The 18,098-nt window shown below is 38.4% G+C and overlaps 1 protein-coding gene across 6 annotated transcripts in view; it reads right to left on the bottom strand.

Moving 5' to 3' along the window:
• Positions 1-18,098, bottom strand: part of SYT1 (synaptotagmin 1) — a 1,262,805-nt gene that overhangs the window by 749,934 nt on the left and 494,773 nt on the right. The window lies entirely within an intron of this gene.

The following is an 18,098-nucleotide window of genomic DNA, read 5'->3' as shown; positions in this document are numbered from 1 at the left end:
ATCCAACTGCAGTTCTTGATGTGCCTGTCAGAGACTGTGCTGCGATCCCAGGGGACAAATGTGGATACTCTATGCACATTCCAGTGACGAGCCAAAGTGTCAAGCAAGGACAGAGTATGAAATACCCATATACTAGCCTTTGTATTTTATCTTGAAAGCTGTGGAGGCCATTAGAGCTTTTAAGCAGAAGGAAAAAAGGCTCAGTTTTGTCTGAAGAGAGGTCACTCTCATCACAGTGGGAAGACTGGAGGATGGAAATAGTAAATTTAGGCAGATCACTTTGTGACCATTAACCTCACTCAGTCAAGAGGTCTTGAGGAACTAAATTGAAACAGTGGAATGGATTGGGAAAATACAAGAAACATTAAGGAAGAAGAATATATATATATTTTCATATATATATATATATAGATATGAGGTGATTACTGATTAGATATCGGAGTTTCATATAAAGCAATTTTCTAAGATGATTCTCCCATTAATGGTTTGAGTACTGAGTGATAGTAGTGCTATTTTCTAGGATGGAGTAGTTAACACCTACAGCTAGTGTTAACTTCAGTACTGGGGAATTTGTTTCATGATTGTAGGACATCCACCGGAGATATTCATCAATTAGCTGATGAGCCTGAAGTATTGGAGAGGAGGTTGAACTGGAGATGGTTGAGTGTTGGGTGTCACCAGCACAGAATTTGTACTTGGAGATATTGAGATCATCCACAGAGAATATAGAGCATGAATAACAGAGGACCAGTGGAAAAATCATTGAGTTATTTGGACTTTTAAGTGAAAGATTTTTTAAAAAAAGATAAGCTCACAATAACCAGCCTAAGAAAGAACAGCCAGTTAAGTAGGAAGAAAAATTTTAAAATGTTATAAAAGCCATGGGAAAAATGAGAGATGAATGAGCTAGTCAATGCTACACAATTGACTGATTAGTCTTCTCAAGGGACATTTGCATTTTGAAAGAACTGCCCTTTCAGCCCAAATCAGCCTTTAATGGTTGAATTATTAGAAAGTGTTGTTTAATATTAAGTAGAAATGGAAATGTACTTATTTCTTACCATGTCTGAACCAACATACCTCTGCAGCTAGTCATTGTAACCACCCCACCCACCAGTTGGATATACCCTACAAGCCTTTGTAAGCAGCCAGCTGTGACCAGATGGCTATTGAAACTCTCACTCTGACTTCCCTGGTTTGAGATCTCCCTGCTCTCCAGCAATTTTCTCTTTCAATAAACCCTTTTAATGCTTTATTTTATATGTGGTAAATTGTTTCTTTTGGCAGGGGGGCATAGTAAAAACAGTAACCCTGGCAGGGAGATGTGCAAATACTTGATCCCACATAAATCCAAAATTTAACATATATTCTCAAGAGGAATAATGACACATCTGCCTCTAAATAGTGCACTGAGCCAGGTGTTTCACTATTTGAAGATTTATTAAAGATTTGTTCCTTTGGAACAAATAAGCTTTGCTTATTCCAATCATCATGTATTGACTTTAATTAATTTTTATCTTCATGTGAATTCAGTATTTAAAAAAAAATGTAGAAAAAGTTGTGTAGAGTAAAGAGATGTTGGGGGGAGCTAAATGAAGAGGTAAATAGGGTCAGATTTTTGCCTAAAGCCTTTCTGATTTAAAGAGTCTCTCATAAATAGGTAAGACAGGTGTGGGGTGTGACAGAGATCAGCCCTAGAACGCAAGCCTCAATTTTTAGCTGTTAATCTACCCAACAAAGCAAAACTTCTTTCCTTTTTATTTGTTCTGCTGCTTAAGTTTCTGAAATGTGGGGACATATTTATTCACCTTAATTTAATATTCTCCTTGAGAGACTGGATTGTGGCAAACCATGACTAATTACCTTGGGTCTCAAGGAAGCAGAATAGCATAGTCCATAGCTCTACAAATTTTAGCTGCAAAATAATAGGAGATCAGTAAACTTGATTGTTTTTTTGTAGTTAACTAAGAAAGGAAATGGTCCAATTTTCCAAATAAAAAACATAGTCTGTTTCTTCAGTGTGCATCTGCTAAAATAGGGCATGAACAAATCCTATTATCAGTGCTCTGAAGATGATTCAGTTGTATACTTTAGGCCTTTTTTTTTCCACATCTTTTGGTTATTTTGATTTTCTCTGGAACTTACAGTTGGAAACAGGAAAGAAAAATAAAGGTCTGGAATTCAACCTAATCTTTTTAATACAATACCTCTGGGAAAAGATTTTCTTAAAGGGAGTTGGGTAAAACTGTAAATATTGATAAAAAATTTTAAAAAGATTGCGTTCATATCTCCAAAGCACTTTCTCTGTATGGTATGTAATATCATGGAACATCCAAAGAGAAATACCTTAAATGATATTCTCAGTTCAAAATCCTATAATATTCTGTGCTAAAATTATTGCACATTTCTCAAGGAGTGAAGTGAAGTCAAAGAACACATCATAAAACAGTGGAAATTAATTTTTAGCAAACTATTAGAAAAATGCATACCCAAATCAAAACTATTCTTTCCAATAGTAATTTGCACTGATTCAGTCAGTGGTATCAAGTCAACTTCTAAAGACAATGTCTCAGGAGCCTGCACCTTCAGTTTGGCCAGGGCACTGGGCAGCAGAAGACACAGGAAGAAGATGGCTTTTTGAGCTGTTGGCTAAAGCTCTGAAGCCATCTATGAGTAGACAAAGATGCATAATACCTGCTCTAATATACTCCCTACTTCCTCCTTGGAGTGAGACTCCGATTTTCTTGTTTCATCTAATCTGTTATTATTGTTCATGCTCTTGCTAAAAAAAAAATTAATAATTTAATTATGCAAAGAAAAAACTTAACAGGGGATTTCTTACAGAACATAACTTTAAAATATTATTGTTGATATTTTGAATTGGAATTTCACACAGAAAACATGTCTTCCTCCTGCTTAAAACCCTTGACTGGCTCCCAATTGCCTCTGGGATAAAGTCCAAATCTCATAACATGGCATTAATTGCCTTTTATAATGTATCTGCAGCCTCCTCTTCCAGACTGACTCAGCGCTTCCATTTCCTTATACAGACCCTCAACTACTGTTAGATAAAGCTTTTGGCTCTTCCTTAAATAGACCAAGGATTTTTCATTTCCTTGCCTTTGTGCATCCCTTCTGCAAGATCCAGTGAAGAGAAGCAGCATCCTATGGTGAGTAAGATCAAGGGCTTGGGCATTAGATTGCCTGGATTTGAATTCTGACTCTATCATTTATTAGCTGTGTGACCTTGGACAAGTTATTAATCAACAGTGTCTCAGTTTTCTCATCTATGCAATTAGTACAATAATTATGCCTCCTCTACTTAGAACTGGCAGGAAGATAAATGGAATCAATTAATATGAAGATATTAGAAGTGTGCTGCCACTTCTGTTATTCTTTTCCTGAGCTAATCACTTTTCACATTATTTTATTGATATCTTTTATAGTACTTATCAATTTGTACATTATTGGTACATATAAATAACCTTTATAACTCCAGTATTTAAAACAGATTGTTATAGGCATTCAATGACTGACTGAATCTTATGTCAAATATAGCTGTAGAAACATTATTTTCAAGAAAAAGAACAATGAGCGATATTGCTGCAATCCTGGTATTTAAAATATCAGGCGTGTGCATGCTAAAAAGCACTGATAGACTACATGATTTAGTTTGCTAAAGCTGCTGGAATACAATATACCAGAAATGGGTTGGCTTTTACAATGGGAATGTATTAGCTGACAAATTTACAGTTCTAAGAACGTGAAAATGTCCAAATTAAGGCATCAACAGTATTATACCTTCTCTGAAGAAAGGCCACCAGCATCTGGGACCCATCTGTCACATGGAAAGGCACTTGGAGGGCATCTGCTGGATTTTTGCTCCTGGGTTTTTTTTGTTTGTTTGTTTTTACCCTCTGATTCCAGTGCCTTTCTCTCTCAGCATCTGTGGTTCCTCTCTTAATATCTACTGGGCATTTTCTCTCTAAGTTCTCTTTGGCTGTTACTCTCTGAGCTCTCTGAGTTTCTCTCTGCTTTCTGAGCATTCTTCTGTCTTTTCATCCTCATAAAAGATTCCAGTAAAGGATTAAGATCCACCTTGAGTTGGATGGATCACATCTCAATTGAAAGAACCTAATAAAAAACTCCCACCAACACTAGTTCTGCACCCACAAGAATGAATAAAAAGAATATGATCTTCTCTGGACACAGAACAGCGTCAAACAAGCATACTAAGTATCAAGTTATTTGGGGTTATCTCAAAGTGATGGGATTATAAGTGCTTTTTATTTTCTTCTTTATGGTTTTCTGTAGTTTTCAAATAATTTGCAATGAACCACAATGAATTAATATTGAAATTTGAAAATAGTATAAATATTGAAAACACTTTTAAAGCCTGACGCATTGGAGGTTAAGCTATAGGAGATTCAAGTAGAAAGGCTAATGAGATAGATGGCTAGTAGAGGAATGGGAGGGAATATATAATCTGCTTGTAACTGGTGGTAGTCATTAATTATTCTATTTTCATTTTAAAATCTGTATTTGTCCTGTTTTGAAGCAGGCATCTTACTAGCCTCACACTCAAGGTCACAAACCATAACTGGAATAAAATGTAGGTTCATGAATGAAACAAAGAAAGGAGAAACAACTCAGGTGAAAATGAAAGAGAAAAGTATTTTCTGAAAGTACCTGGGGAAGCTAAAACAGATGGTGGGGGTGGGAGAGAGTTGTGAAAAAACTACACGAGTGAAATGACCTGCTAATGGTGTGAACTTTGGGGAAATAGAGTTGAGTGACATACCCATTCGTGTCTCTTCATTCTCTTTAAATGTCTCTTTTTCCTTGCTTTCCCTTCTTAATTGTTTTTGCTTCTTTTTTACTTTGTTTTCTTCATTGACTTTTTTTGGCATTTTTCTTTTCTTCTGCAACAATCTTCTTCTGTTCAGTTATTACTCGGTATTTCTCTACCCTCCCTGAAATCTCTGACTTTCCCTCCTCACCATTACTCTCAGCTGATGTTATTGAGAAAGAATTGCCTCAACCTTTAGTTATTAAATCTTTGTTTATCTATAGCTATTATTTTTCTGTTCCTTCCTTCTGGCTACAGTGAAAGAACTAAGAGCAGCTCTTCTGTCTGTGCCTAGAATCGCAGTTTAGCATGTGCACTGGTTTGAAACTGTTATGTACCCCAGAAAAGCCAAGCTCTTTTAATTCAATCATGTGGGTGCAGTCCTATAGTAGGTGGGATCTTTTGGTTACATTTTTTTACATGGAGATGTGTCCCACAATTGGGACCTTTTTACTAGGTTGTTTCCATAGAGATGTGACCTATCCAATTCAATTTAAGTCTAAATTCATTTACTGGAGTCCTCTAAGAAGAGAATAAAAAACAACATAAGGAGAAAACAGAGCTAATACAGAAAGCAGAGAGATGAAACCAAGTGAAGGACATAGGAGATGAGAAAAAAAAATCACTGGAGAAGCCAAAAGTCCCCCACAGGAGCTGAGGGAGCCATTTTGAAATCAAGCCAGAAGAGAATGGCCAGCAGACATCACTAAGTGCCTTTCCATGTCACAGAGGAACCCTGGACACCACTCGCCTTTCTTCAGTGAAGGTATCCTCTTATTGTTGATGCCTTAGTTTGGGCATTTTTATGGCCTTAGAACTATAAATTTCTAACCTAGTAAATCCCCTTTGAAAAAGCCAACTCACTTCTGGAATATTGCATTCCAGCAACTTTAGCAAACCAAAACAGCCTGACTTCTTAAAAATTCTGTTATTTCACTCATCTCTTTCAAACATACTTTCTCTACTGGGCCTTTCCAATTAGCATTTCAACATAACAACAATTTGCCTATGCTTAAAAACAATAAACAGACAAGAAAACACCCTATGTTTATCCCCATGAACTTTTCCACTCACTGCTCTGCTTTCATTAACAGTCAAACTTAGCACTAATGAAAATAATTATTTATATTCAGTATCTCAGCATTCTCACTATCCATGTCCCAGAAGGTTCCAGTCTGGCTTCTCCTCTCTCCATTCCACTGCCTGCTTATACTCTTCACTAATGACCTCCATGTTACTAAATCAAATGGATATCTCTTAGGATTCATCATTTTGATGACTCAATTACATTTGATACAGCTGATCACTTCCTTTTACTTGAAATACATTCTCTCCTTGGCTCCCAAGGGGAGCCAAGAAATTTTATTGCAGTATTTCCATCATCTATTCCTTTATTGGATATTCTTTTTCAACTAGGCCATTAAATTTTAGAAAATATCAGGACCATCTTCTTGGTTCTCTTCTCAACCTGTATCCTTTCATCTAAGGAATGTCACATTTCCATGACAAAATGTATGCTGTATTTCTAGAGCTCTCATATTGTTTCTGATTTCAAGACTCTCATACCCAACCATCTGTTTGACATTTGGATAGCTCACAGTCGTTTCAGACTTAATATGTACAAAACCTCTTCACGTCTCTGTAAATGACACCACCTTCCACACAATTCAAGCTAGAAACCTAGCTGTTGTCCTTGATTGCTCTCTTTCCCTTTCCTTCTTCTCATATCCTTATGATCACCTGGTACTGCTGATTCTACCTTGTAAGTATTTTTCAAATCTATCCACATAACTTCATTCTCACTGTTAACAATATTTTTTAAGTCCAAACACCTCTCTTGTAGCCTTCTAACTGACCCCCTGAATTTTTCTTACATATCACCAATATCCCCATGATTTCCATCAAACATGCTAAATACTATGCCAGATACCATAGACATCAGAGTAAATTCAATTATGTCCATGGACTCTGCTATAGGGGAATTCACAGCCTATTTGGAAATGGTGGAGATTAGAAAGCAGAAGGAAGAAAATTGACTGATGAATAAATTATCTGAATAATAACAATGTCACATCTAGGTCAGTGTTTCTCATGGTTTTGAACCAGAATAGCCAATGACCTATAGGCAATTTATCTAAATGTCAAAATTGAACTCATTTTCATCTCCCCCAGTATAGTAGTACCATAATATGAATTATCTTATTGAATCTTTATAATAACTATGAAAAGGAAGAGTTATCCCCACTTTTGAAGGTGCTTAAGGAAGATCTAGAAGATTAACAAATGGCTCATTCCACAAGCTGCAATTGTCTCCATTCAGAGCTGAGACTCTAAAACTTTATGTTGGTTGAGTGTGTAGTAATTGGCATCATTTAGGTAGAATTAGAGATGGCTGTATGTAATGGATCATTTGTGTCCACATGCTATATAGAGGCTGTATGCTCATAATTCAAGTGGTGACTTGAAATATAATAATAAAATTTTAAAGCTAGTGGAAAGATGAAGATTATTTAATCTTATACTCCAGTTGTAAAGGATGGGAAATTGAAGTTGAAAGGTTAAATGATTTACTTGTCTGATATTATACAATAAGACTTTATGAGGGTTACATCCTTGATCTGACTCATCTAGCTCCCAGCCCCATGCATATTCCAACAAAAACTTCCCTCTTTTATTTCAGGATTCTTTGCCTTATAAACTGACTCCCCATATATTTCTTTTAAATTATATGGTTAGCATGTGAAGTTTAAATATATTTAAATATTAAAAAAATCTAACTTAACACAGTCATTTAAATTAACCTTGGAATGCATATGTTTAAATATGAGGAAGATGAGAATAGACAAAGCCTTCTCAGGGTCAGGAATAGAATAATTATATTAATGAAATAAAAAGGTCCAGGAAGAGATTTTGAAGGACAAGATTCTGGCAGGGGCTTCTTGTCTAACTAAATGAGGTCTGGATTCCAGGCAAACAAAAGAAAAGGTCAAGCCCAGAGACAGAGTGCTAGATGGGTTAGAGATTCTGACAGAAAATGCAGTGTTCTGCCTAGCTCCCTGAAAGAGAAACATTAGGGCACATTGGAAGGCTCCTCAGAGCACTAGGGTAACTCCCTTGCCTCTGTCATCTCTGACACACTTGTCAAAACAACTTTACACCTCTGCGCCAGATTTAGTATTTTCAGGACTCATTCATTAACAGTTGTGGTAAGCAAGCCTGCAGCATGCGCCCCTTGACTGTGCCCACTACATTAATATTTACCGAAAATGCAAGCGTTGAGTTCAATTATATTTATCCAATACTCTCTCATTGGTCATTGCATCCCCTAAAGGACCAATCTTACTTTGTTCAGAAGCCAGAATTTAGCCTAATATGAGGGCTTTTGTATCTGCTCCTCTCCCAGACTCTCCCTTTTAATAGGGAAAATACTGGACTCCACAGAGACCTGGAGATGTTTAACCACAACAAACCATAAAAGGATCAGCAAAGCTCATCTTCAAACTCTAAACTTTCGTTCCACCAGATATTGCCGTTGTCTCGTGTTTCATGATTGTATAGTTTGTATATTTTGCATGTTTAATTTATATGGCCTGAGGTTAGGACTATACAGTCTCTGTGTATAGAGGTGATTAGTCATGTTTGACAAGTTGATGAGGAAATAATGGGAATATGCTATTGGGTACCAGACATTTAAAGCTTAAAGGCCTCAGGATTGATTGCTTTCTCAATGAGGACAGGCATGACAAATTGGTGATGTGGTTTTAGTCACAGTAATGCTTTTTAGAGGACCGTATAGATATACTTTATCTTAAATGCTAGGATCTTCAAAGAATGTAATATAATGGCCTTTCCTTTGTGTATGACTTATGTCTGAATCAATCACGGTTCAGGTAGAAACCATCTTGGGCAGTCTGCATTTAAATTATATTCTAATTTACGTTTGGCCTGAGCATGAAAGGATTTGGATTTCAAAACAAAGGCAAGTGAATAAAATAAAAAATGAATTTTTAGTGATGTTGTAGACTGCACCATTGTATGTTGTTTCAGAGTGGGGAGAGCATAATTCAATATTTGGTATGTCAAATAACAATGTAAATCCACTATTAAACAGAATCTGAATTCTCTTGTTGATGATAATCAGGATTCAAAAAAGGGTTTGACTAAAAATGATGTGAATTAGGAGACTGTCTGGCAACCATTTATTTAAGGAGATAGTAGAATGAAAATATATTGAGCTAAGTCTTCAGGACCCAAGAATATGACCTCAAAATGAGCTTCTTTTTATCAAGACTTTCTCCAAAATGGACGGGGATAGTAATAGTTATAAAGTACAAAATTAGATGTAAAGTGCATAGAGCCTCATGGATCTTACAAGTGAGTAATAGTTGTTGGAGTCCTTCAATTAGACAAATATTTTGCTATATAGCATGGAATTCTGTCCCTCCCTTAGAATAAGTTGGCCAAAGGAGATTTGGATGAAACTGCTAAGCAAAACTTATCTATAATCATTCAACAATTATGAAAACACATCAAAGCCTTTGGATTCATTAGGGTACTAGTCTGGAACAACATATTTAGATTTTCTGAATATCTGTTTGTGATAGCTAAGTTCTGGTGTTGGCCAAGCATTTATGCCCAGATGACTGGTCAGGCAAGCACTAGCCTGACCATTGCTGCAAGTATATTTTGTGGCTGGTTGATAAACAAGAAGGCTGGTGTATTAAGTAATCAGTCAGTTGATTGCACCTGTGACTGATTACATCTGTGATCAACTAAGGAGTGTTTCACACAATGAGATAATCCAATCTGTTGAAGACTTAAGGAAGAAGAGTGACTCTTTCACTGCTTCTTCAGTCAGTGAGCCTCTCCTGTGGAGTTCATCCAGACTCTTCATCGGAGATGCCAGCTTCACAGCCTGCCCTACAGATTTTGGACTCTTCTCTTCCCACAGTTGCATGAGACACCTTTATAAATTTCACACCTACAGAATTCCCTTGTTGATTCTGTTTCTCTAGGGAACCCTGACTAATACAGCTTGGTACCAGGAGTGGTTCCTGAGAAACAGAATCTTAAAAATGGGTTTTTACAATTGATTTTCTACTCTGACTATACTCAGAGGCACTACCAACTTTGTTTCCAGTAATCAAGATGGCATTGACAGTCCATGGTGTAAGTTGGCAAAGAGATATTCAAAATATCACCATTAGATTGTGCTAATTGTACACTTATATGAGGCAAGGCTCTGGGTGAGAGTGTTTTTAACATCTTTACAGAGTTTTGTGGAATTAAGAGGTATAATGATGTTGGTTGGTTGTTGTTAGATATGCTGGATACAGTGATGAGGGAAAGGGATGAGCTAAAGGCTTCAAATTTGAAATTTCAGTGCCATATTAACAATGTAAAAGTTTCCATGTGTGCACTGAAAGAAAATCTTATTTCCTGTGGTTGCAAACTTGAGAGCTCTGGAAACCAGACACAAAGCCTCATTGTACAAGTAGCAGATATACATCAAAAACTAAAATCTCAACCTTTCAGGGTGCTGCTATTAAGCTAAGGGCTTTTATTGGAAAAGAATGGGATCCTGAAATGTGGCACAGTGATATATGGCTTGATAATGATAGTGATGGGGAGACAGGATCCCTGGAATCTGTTGAGCCTTTGCTAGATAGATCTGTAATGGACGGCCCAGAAGAAAGCGATTCCTGACCTCCAGCCTGTCTTGAGGAAACCGCTTCCTGGCCTCCAGTCTCCTCAGTGGATTCTGTCATCCAACCTCCACCTAATGAGATTAACTCTTCACTGACTGCTAACCCTGTAACCACCTCCCTTGAGAAACAGCCCTTACTCCTCTGTCTGGAGCAACTAATTCTGTTTCACCAGATGAAACTGCAATGGAATTCCCTGATATAATTGACTTGAAAGCCACTTCTATTTCTTTTCATGACCCACCCCCACCACCCCTCTCTTCTTCAAGACCTATAACTGGACTAAAGTCCCAACAGACCCCAAAAGGTGAGGTACAAAGTGTGACCCGTGAGGAGGTGCATCATATTCCAAAAGAACTGCAAGAGTTTTCCAATCTATATCGACAGAAGTTAGAGGAATATGTTGGGAATGGATAGTAAGGGTGTGAGATAATGGTGGAAGGAATATAAAGTTGAATCAAGCTGAATTTATTGATATGGGCCTACTAAGCAGAGATTCAGCATTTAATGTTATAGCTTGAGGGATTAGAAGGGCATTAACAGTTTGGGTTGGTTGAAACATGGATCCAAAAGTTGCCAACATTACCTGAGGTCAAAATGCCAGAACTGCCCTTGTATAATGTAGATGAGTAGATCCAAAGGCTTAGAGAGATGAGAATGTTAGAGCAAATTTATCATGGAAGCCCTGTTCACATATCCCAGGAATGTCCAGAGAACACATCTTTCACCAGAACCTCGAGAAATAAATTCATGAGACTAGCTCCATCATCCCTGAAGAGCTCTGTAGTTGCCCTTCTCTTTAGGTCAGATATTACTGTGGGAATCCTTAAACACATGGGGATGATTATATCCTGAGTCAGCAGAAGCCATGTGGCAACAGTTAATCACCATTGAAAAAGTGGGCATGGCCACCATAATGGACAGCAGACTCAAAACATCAGTCAAAATAATCTGACTTGCAGAGACTTGTGATGTTTGCTAGTAGATGTTGGGGTACCTGGAAGTAAAATACATGAGTAGTCTAATAAATTTTTATTTGAGCTGTGTAAGCAGAAGAATTCTAGGTCAAGTGAACAGAATTCTAACTTGAATTACAAAAACAGAGGATCATGGTCCCTTATTATTTCCCAGACTTGAGTCAGTTTACAGAACCAGAGCCCTTGAATGAAGGAACGGCCAGGTATCTTTAGGGAAGGACCCTTTAACACTGCCCCCAATTTACACTGTTAACCTTCCTCCTAGCCTTCCCCAAGGAGACCTATGGCCTTTTACCAGGGTGACTGTGCACTGGGGAAAAGGGAATGATCAGATATTTTGGGGATTTTAAGACACTGGCTCAGAAGTGACACTGATTCCAGGAAACACAAAATGACACTCTGGTCTATCAGACAGAGTAAGGGCTTATTGAGGTCAGATGATCAATGGAATTTTAGCTTAGGCCTATCTCACAGTGGGCCCAGGATATCCCCAGACCCATGCTATAGTCATTTCTCTAGTTCCAAAATGCGTAATTGAAATCGACATACTCAATAACTGGCAGAATCCCCACATTGGTTCTCTGGCTTATGGAGTGAGCGCTATTATGGTAGGAAAGGCCAAGTGGAAGCCATTAGAACTGCCTCTACCTAGGAAAATAGTGAGTCAGAAGCAATATTGTATTCCTGGAGGGATTGCAGAGATTAGTGGCACTCTTAAGGACTTAAAGGATGTGTGTTTGAATCGGGGATGTGATTCCAACTGCGCCCCTGTTCAACCCTCCTATTTGGCCTGGGCAGAAAAAAGATGGGTCTTGGAGGATGACAATCGATCATCATAAACCCAACCTAGTGGTAACTCCAATTGTAGCTGCTGTCCCAGATGTGGTCTCATTGCTTGAGGAAATAAACATATCGCCTTGTACCTGGTATGCAGCTATCGATCTGGCAAATGATTTTTTTCTCAATAGCTGTCCATAAGGACCACCAGAAACAGTTTGCATTCAGCTGGCAAGGCCAGCAGTATGCCTTCACTGTCCTGCTTCAGGTGTATATCAACTCTCCATCCCTATGTCACAATCTTGTCTGTAGGAAACTTGATTATTTCTCCCTCCTAAGACATCATACTGGTCCATTATATTGATGATATCATGCTGATTGGACTTAGTGAGCAAGAAGTAGCAACTACTCTAGATTTTTTGGTAAGGCATTTGTAGGTCAGGGCATGGGAGATAAACCCATCAAAAATACAGGAGTCTTCCACCTAAGTGAAATTTCTAGGTGTCCAGTGGGGTGGGGCATGTTGAGATTGCCTTTCTAAGGTGAAGGATAAACTGTTGCATCTGGCCCTTCCTACAACCAAAAAAGAACACAATGCCTAGTTGACCTCTTTGGATTCTTCATTAGTATGTGCTACTCCAGTCAATTTACTGAGTGACCAGAAAAACTGCTAGTTTTGAGTGGGGACTGAAAAAGAGGTCCAGGCTGCTGTAGAAGCTGCTCTGCCACTTGGGCCATATGATCCAGCAGGTCCAGTGGTGCTGGAAGTGTCAGTGGCAAATAGGGATGCTGTCTGGAACCTTTGACAGGCCCCAATGGGAGAATCGCAACACAGACACTTAGGATTTTGGAGCAAAGCCTTACCATCTGTAACAAATAACTACTCTCCTTTTGAGAAACAGCTTTTTGGCTACTGGGCCTTAGTAGAGACTAAATGCTTAACCATAGGCCACCAGGTTACCATGAGATCTGAGTTGCCTATCATGAGCTGGATGCTGTCTGACCCACCAAGCCATAAAGTTGGGCATGCACAGCAACACTCCATCATAAAATGGAAACGGTATATAAGAGATAGGGCTTGAGCAGGTCCTGAAGGCACAAGTAAGTTACATTAAGAAGTGGCCCAAATACCCATGGCCCCTACTTCTGCCATATTCCCTTCTCTTTCTCAGACCAGAGTCACAGAGTCTTAGGGAGTTCCTTACAGTCAGCTGACTGAGGAAGAGAAAACTCAGGCCTGATCTACAGATGGTTCTGCACCATATGCAGTGGACAGCTGCAACCCTGCATTCCCATTCTGGGATGTCCTTAAAGGACAGCGGTGAGGGAAATCCTCCCAGTGGGCAGAATTTTGAGCAGCACATCTGGTTGTTCATTTTGTTTGGAAGGAGAACTGGCCAAAAGTGCATTTGTATACGGACTCGTGGGCTGTTGCTAATGGTTTGCCTGGATAGTCAGGGACTTGAGAGAAGCATGATTGGAAAATTGGTGACAAAGAGGTCTGAGGAGGAGGTAGGTGGATAGACCTTTCTGAGAGGGCAAAGAACTTGAAGATATTTGTGTCCTATAAGAATGCTCACCAGAGTATGACTTCAGCAAAGGAAGTTTTTTATAATAATGTGGGTAAGATGACCATCCTATGAATACACCTGCCATTGCCCAGTGGGCTCATGAACAAAGTGTGCATGGTGGTAGGGATGGAGCTTATGCATGGGCTCAGCAACATGGGCTTTTACTCACCAAGGTCTACCTGACTAAATCCACTGCTGAGAACCCAATCTGCCAGCAGCAGAGATCCACACTCAGTCCCTGATATGGCACCATTCTCTGAGGTGGTCAGCCTGCCACCTGGTGGCAGGTTGGTTGCACTGGACCACTTCCATCATGGAAAGAGCAGTGATTTGTTCTAACTGGAATAGACACATACTCCGGATATGGTTTTGCATTCCCTGCACACAGTGATTTTGCAAAAGCTACCATACATGGGTTTATCCACCGTTATGGTATTCCACACAACATTGCTTCTGATAAAGGGACCCATTTCACAGCAAATGAAGTGCTGGAATGGGCACATGCTCATAGAATTCTCTGGTCTTGGTATGTTCCCCATCATCCAGTGGCAGCTGGTTGATAGAACAGTAGAATGGCCTTTTGAAGACCCAATTAAAGTGCCAACCAGGTGGCAATACCTTGCAGGGTTGGGACAATGTTCTCTAGGAGGCTGTGTATGCTCTGAATCAGCATCTACTCTATGATGTTGTTTCTGCCATATCTAGGATTCCTGGGTCCATGAATCAAGGGGTGGAAATGGGAGTGGCACCACTCACTCTCATCCCTGGTGATCCACTATGAAAATTTTTGCTTCCTGTCCCTGACACCTTAATCTCTGCTGGTCTACAGGTCTTAGTTCCAAAAAGGAAGAATACTTCTTCTAGGAATCACAACAGTGATTCCATTAAACTAGAAATTAAGACTACCACCTGGCCACTTTGGGCTTCTCATGCCACTGAGTTAACAGGCATAAAAGGTGATTACTGTTCTGTCTGGGGTGTTTAATCCTGGCTATTAAGGGGAAGTAGGACTAGTGCTACACAATGGAGGTAAAGAAGAGTTTTCCTGGAATACAGGAGATCTCCTAGGGCATGTTTTAGTAGTCCCATGCCATGTGATTAAAGTCAATGGAAAACTGCAACAACCCAATCCAGGCAGGACTACTAATAGCCCATAAATTTCAAGGCTTAAGGTCTGGGTCACCCCACCTGGCAAAGATCCATGGCCAGCTGAAGGGCTTGCTGAGGATAAAGGGAACGTGGATTGGGTTGTAGAAAAGGGTAGTGATAAATATGAACTTCAACCACATGACTGGTTACAGAAATGAGGTCTGTGATTGTATGAATATTTCCTCCCTGTTTTGTTATAAGTATGTTTGCATTTGTACATAAGCAAATACCTTGTTTTCCTTTTATCATATGACATGTTGTATTGTTCATGCTAAATATTTAAGTCATAGGATATGAAGTTTAAGAGTCAATGTTACCTAGGGATTTGCACCCTTTTCTGGAGAGATGTGGTATGTTTCTGTTGTATGTAGGACAGTTGAGTACTGTTAGGCAAAATAGATGTCTATTATTGTGTTCCATTTGGAAATTAAGCATGTTTCAAGGTAACGTGTGGCTGTCGAGTTGACAAGGGGTGGATTGTGATGATTATGCTCTGGTGTCAACTTGGCTAAATGATGATGTCCAGTTGTCTGGTCAGGCAAGCACTGGCCTGACCATTGCTGCAAGTATATTTCATGGCTCATTGATAAACCGGAAGGCCTGTTTATTAAGTTATCAGTTAGTTGATTGCATCTATGGCTGATTAAATCTGTGATCAATTAAGGCATGTTTCTCACAATGAGAAAAATCCAATCAGTTGAAGGCTTTTAAGGAAGAAGAGAGACTCTTTCACTGCTTCTTCAGCCAAAGAGGCTCTCCTGTGGAGCTCATCCAAGACCCTTCATCGGAGCTACCAGCTTCATAGACTGCCCTATGGATTTTGGATTCTTCCATTCCCACAATTGCATGAGACACCTTTATAAATCTCATATTTATGGATCTCTCCTGTTACTTCTGTTTCTCTAGAGAACCCTGACTCACACACTGTGCTAGGTGACTGAAATGAGACAATGACAGTGATAAGGATGATGATGATATCCTACTATAATACTGGAAAAGCTCAGAACTTTAATTTTCTATAGATGGAAGAGTTATAAAACCAATTTAAAATGAGATAGGTCATATATATATATATATACTTTAATGAGTTTTAAGGAACTATTATTATATCATGGAAGTTTATGATTGTGAATTTCTCAAGTTGATCATGGAAGATGTTATACCCAGAGTGCTGATTGCAAATGATAATTGTATTAGTCATTCTTACTTTTGCAAATAAAATTCTTTGCCCCAGTCTTTGAAATAAAAGGTCAGATATTTCCCATTATAAAATGCATCCATACAAGAAATCATGAGAGAAATTATCCAGGCCATTAAAAAATAAAGATAAAAGTCTCTATTTTCCCATCACAAAAAATAACCATAATTAACACTTGGTTTTGTCCTAGTTTTCTATGCATTATGTTTTGTTTTGCTTTATAGTATACATAGAGTTAAGCTGATATGACAAAGAATTTATTAAGCTATTTTTAAAATTTGCCAGAGTAATATAAATATTTTCAACATTACACATTCTATTCATTATTTTGAACTAATATAAATACAAATTTTTACAGTTGAGTTAGATTATATCAAGTGGCTCTTTATCCATTTGGTACTGCTAAATATTTATGCAGTTTTCTAGCTTTAACTTGTATAAACAAAGCTAGATAAACATCATGTACTTAAGACTTTTTTTTATACTTAAAAATTCTTGCTTAGTATAGGTCCCTAAAAATAAATGATCAGGTCAAAGGAATTGCTTTCCTAAATATGTTCATTTATATTCCAATCAACAAACTGTGAGATAGCAAATTTTGCTACTAGGATATAGGAATGCTATTGAATTTTGTTTTCACCATTTTTCTATTAAATATTTTAGGTATATAAATATTGCATGAAATAGAATAATTTCGCCTCTTCATTTGTAAGAGTTATACTTATTTCTATTTCCAATCATGACCATCCTATTGACCAAAATTTCTGAATTATTGTTAGATAAATTCTACATACGTATATAGGGGAATAACACAGGATATGGTGTCAGAAAACTTGAATTTTAAAATGTTATTTGGAAAGTAATAGCAGAAGCTTGGCCACATTATGAAACACTCTGAGTTTCATTCAGGTCTTTGTAGGTAAACTAGGGGTGATTGTGACTATGTTAGAAGGATTAGTGTGAGGATTATCAGGGATCTATTTAAAAGTCTGGCATGTAGCAGGTATTCAACAAGTGCTAAATTTTACTATTCAGATTGCTGTGCATTTTTTGCTATTGTCATTGATGTTTTGTGATAGGTCCAAAATATGACAGAGATGGCTAGGTGTTGATACAGTGGAGCTGTTTTTGAGCCGTGGCTGCTCTGCCAGGGACTATGTTTCCTGGCTTTCCCTTCCACACAGATCCCTTGCATTTTGGTGGAGTTGGCCATGTGTTGCTTTCAGGCTTGGTCCATTGAAACATTCTGTACACCACTCTCTATGCACTCTATTACTTCTCCTGCTGTCTGGATTTGAGTGTTGACTTCCGGGGTGACCTGAAAACCACGTGAAGACAACAAAGCCTTTGCCATTCTAGGTCTCTGAATGAATGCACAGAAAAGAACTCCCCCATTGTTGCCATTTTGCTTTTACTTGGGTTGGAAATTACGTTATTGTGTTGACCTGAAACCCTAGGTTTTCTTCTAATATTTTTTTATATTGATAGACAAATTGGGATCAGAAGTGGTGTGGTGCATAATAAAACAAAGCTAAAGTATGTGGCTTTTTCTTAGTAGGTAGATGGCAAGTAGTAACAAAACTAATAGTGGTGGCTGGGAAGATATTGGCCTATGTTAGGCAGTAGCAAAGTATTTGGTTAAATTCTCACAGATAATAATTTAGAAGGCAGACCATCCCACACCTGCAGCTCTTGGGAAATAGGATAGGATAGGAACAGAATCTTAGGAGTTGTTCCAGGCTGAATTTAGTGAGGTATTAAGTGAAAATGCTAAATGGTCAATCAAGGGTTGGTCAGCTTGCAAATTTCTTAAGGCTCAAATTTTGCAGGTGGCTATGGTGGAGATTTCAACTCCACTGAGTCAATAAGAAA

Source organism: Tamandua tetradactyla, chromosome 7 (genome assembly GCF_023851605.1).
Source record: "Tamandua tetradactyla isolate mTamTet1 chromosome 7, mTamTet1.pri, whole genome shotgun sequence".
Classification (NCBI taxonomy): domain Eukaryota; kingdom Metazoa; phylum Chordata; class Mammalia; order Pilosa; family Myrmecophagidae; genus Tamandua; species Tamandua tetradactyla.
Note: the sequence above shows the minus strand (reverse complement) of the source record. Positions and strands in the feature narration are given on the sequence as shown.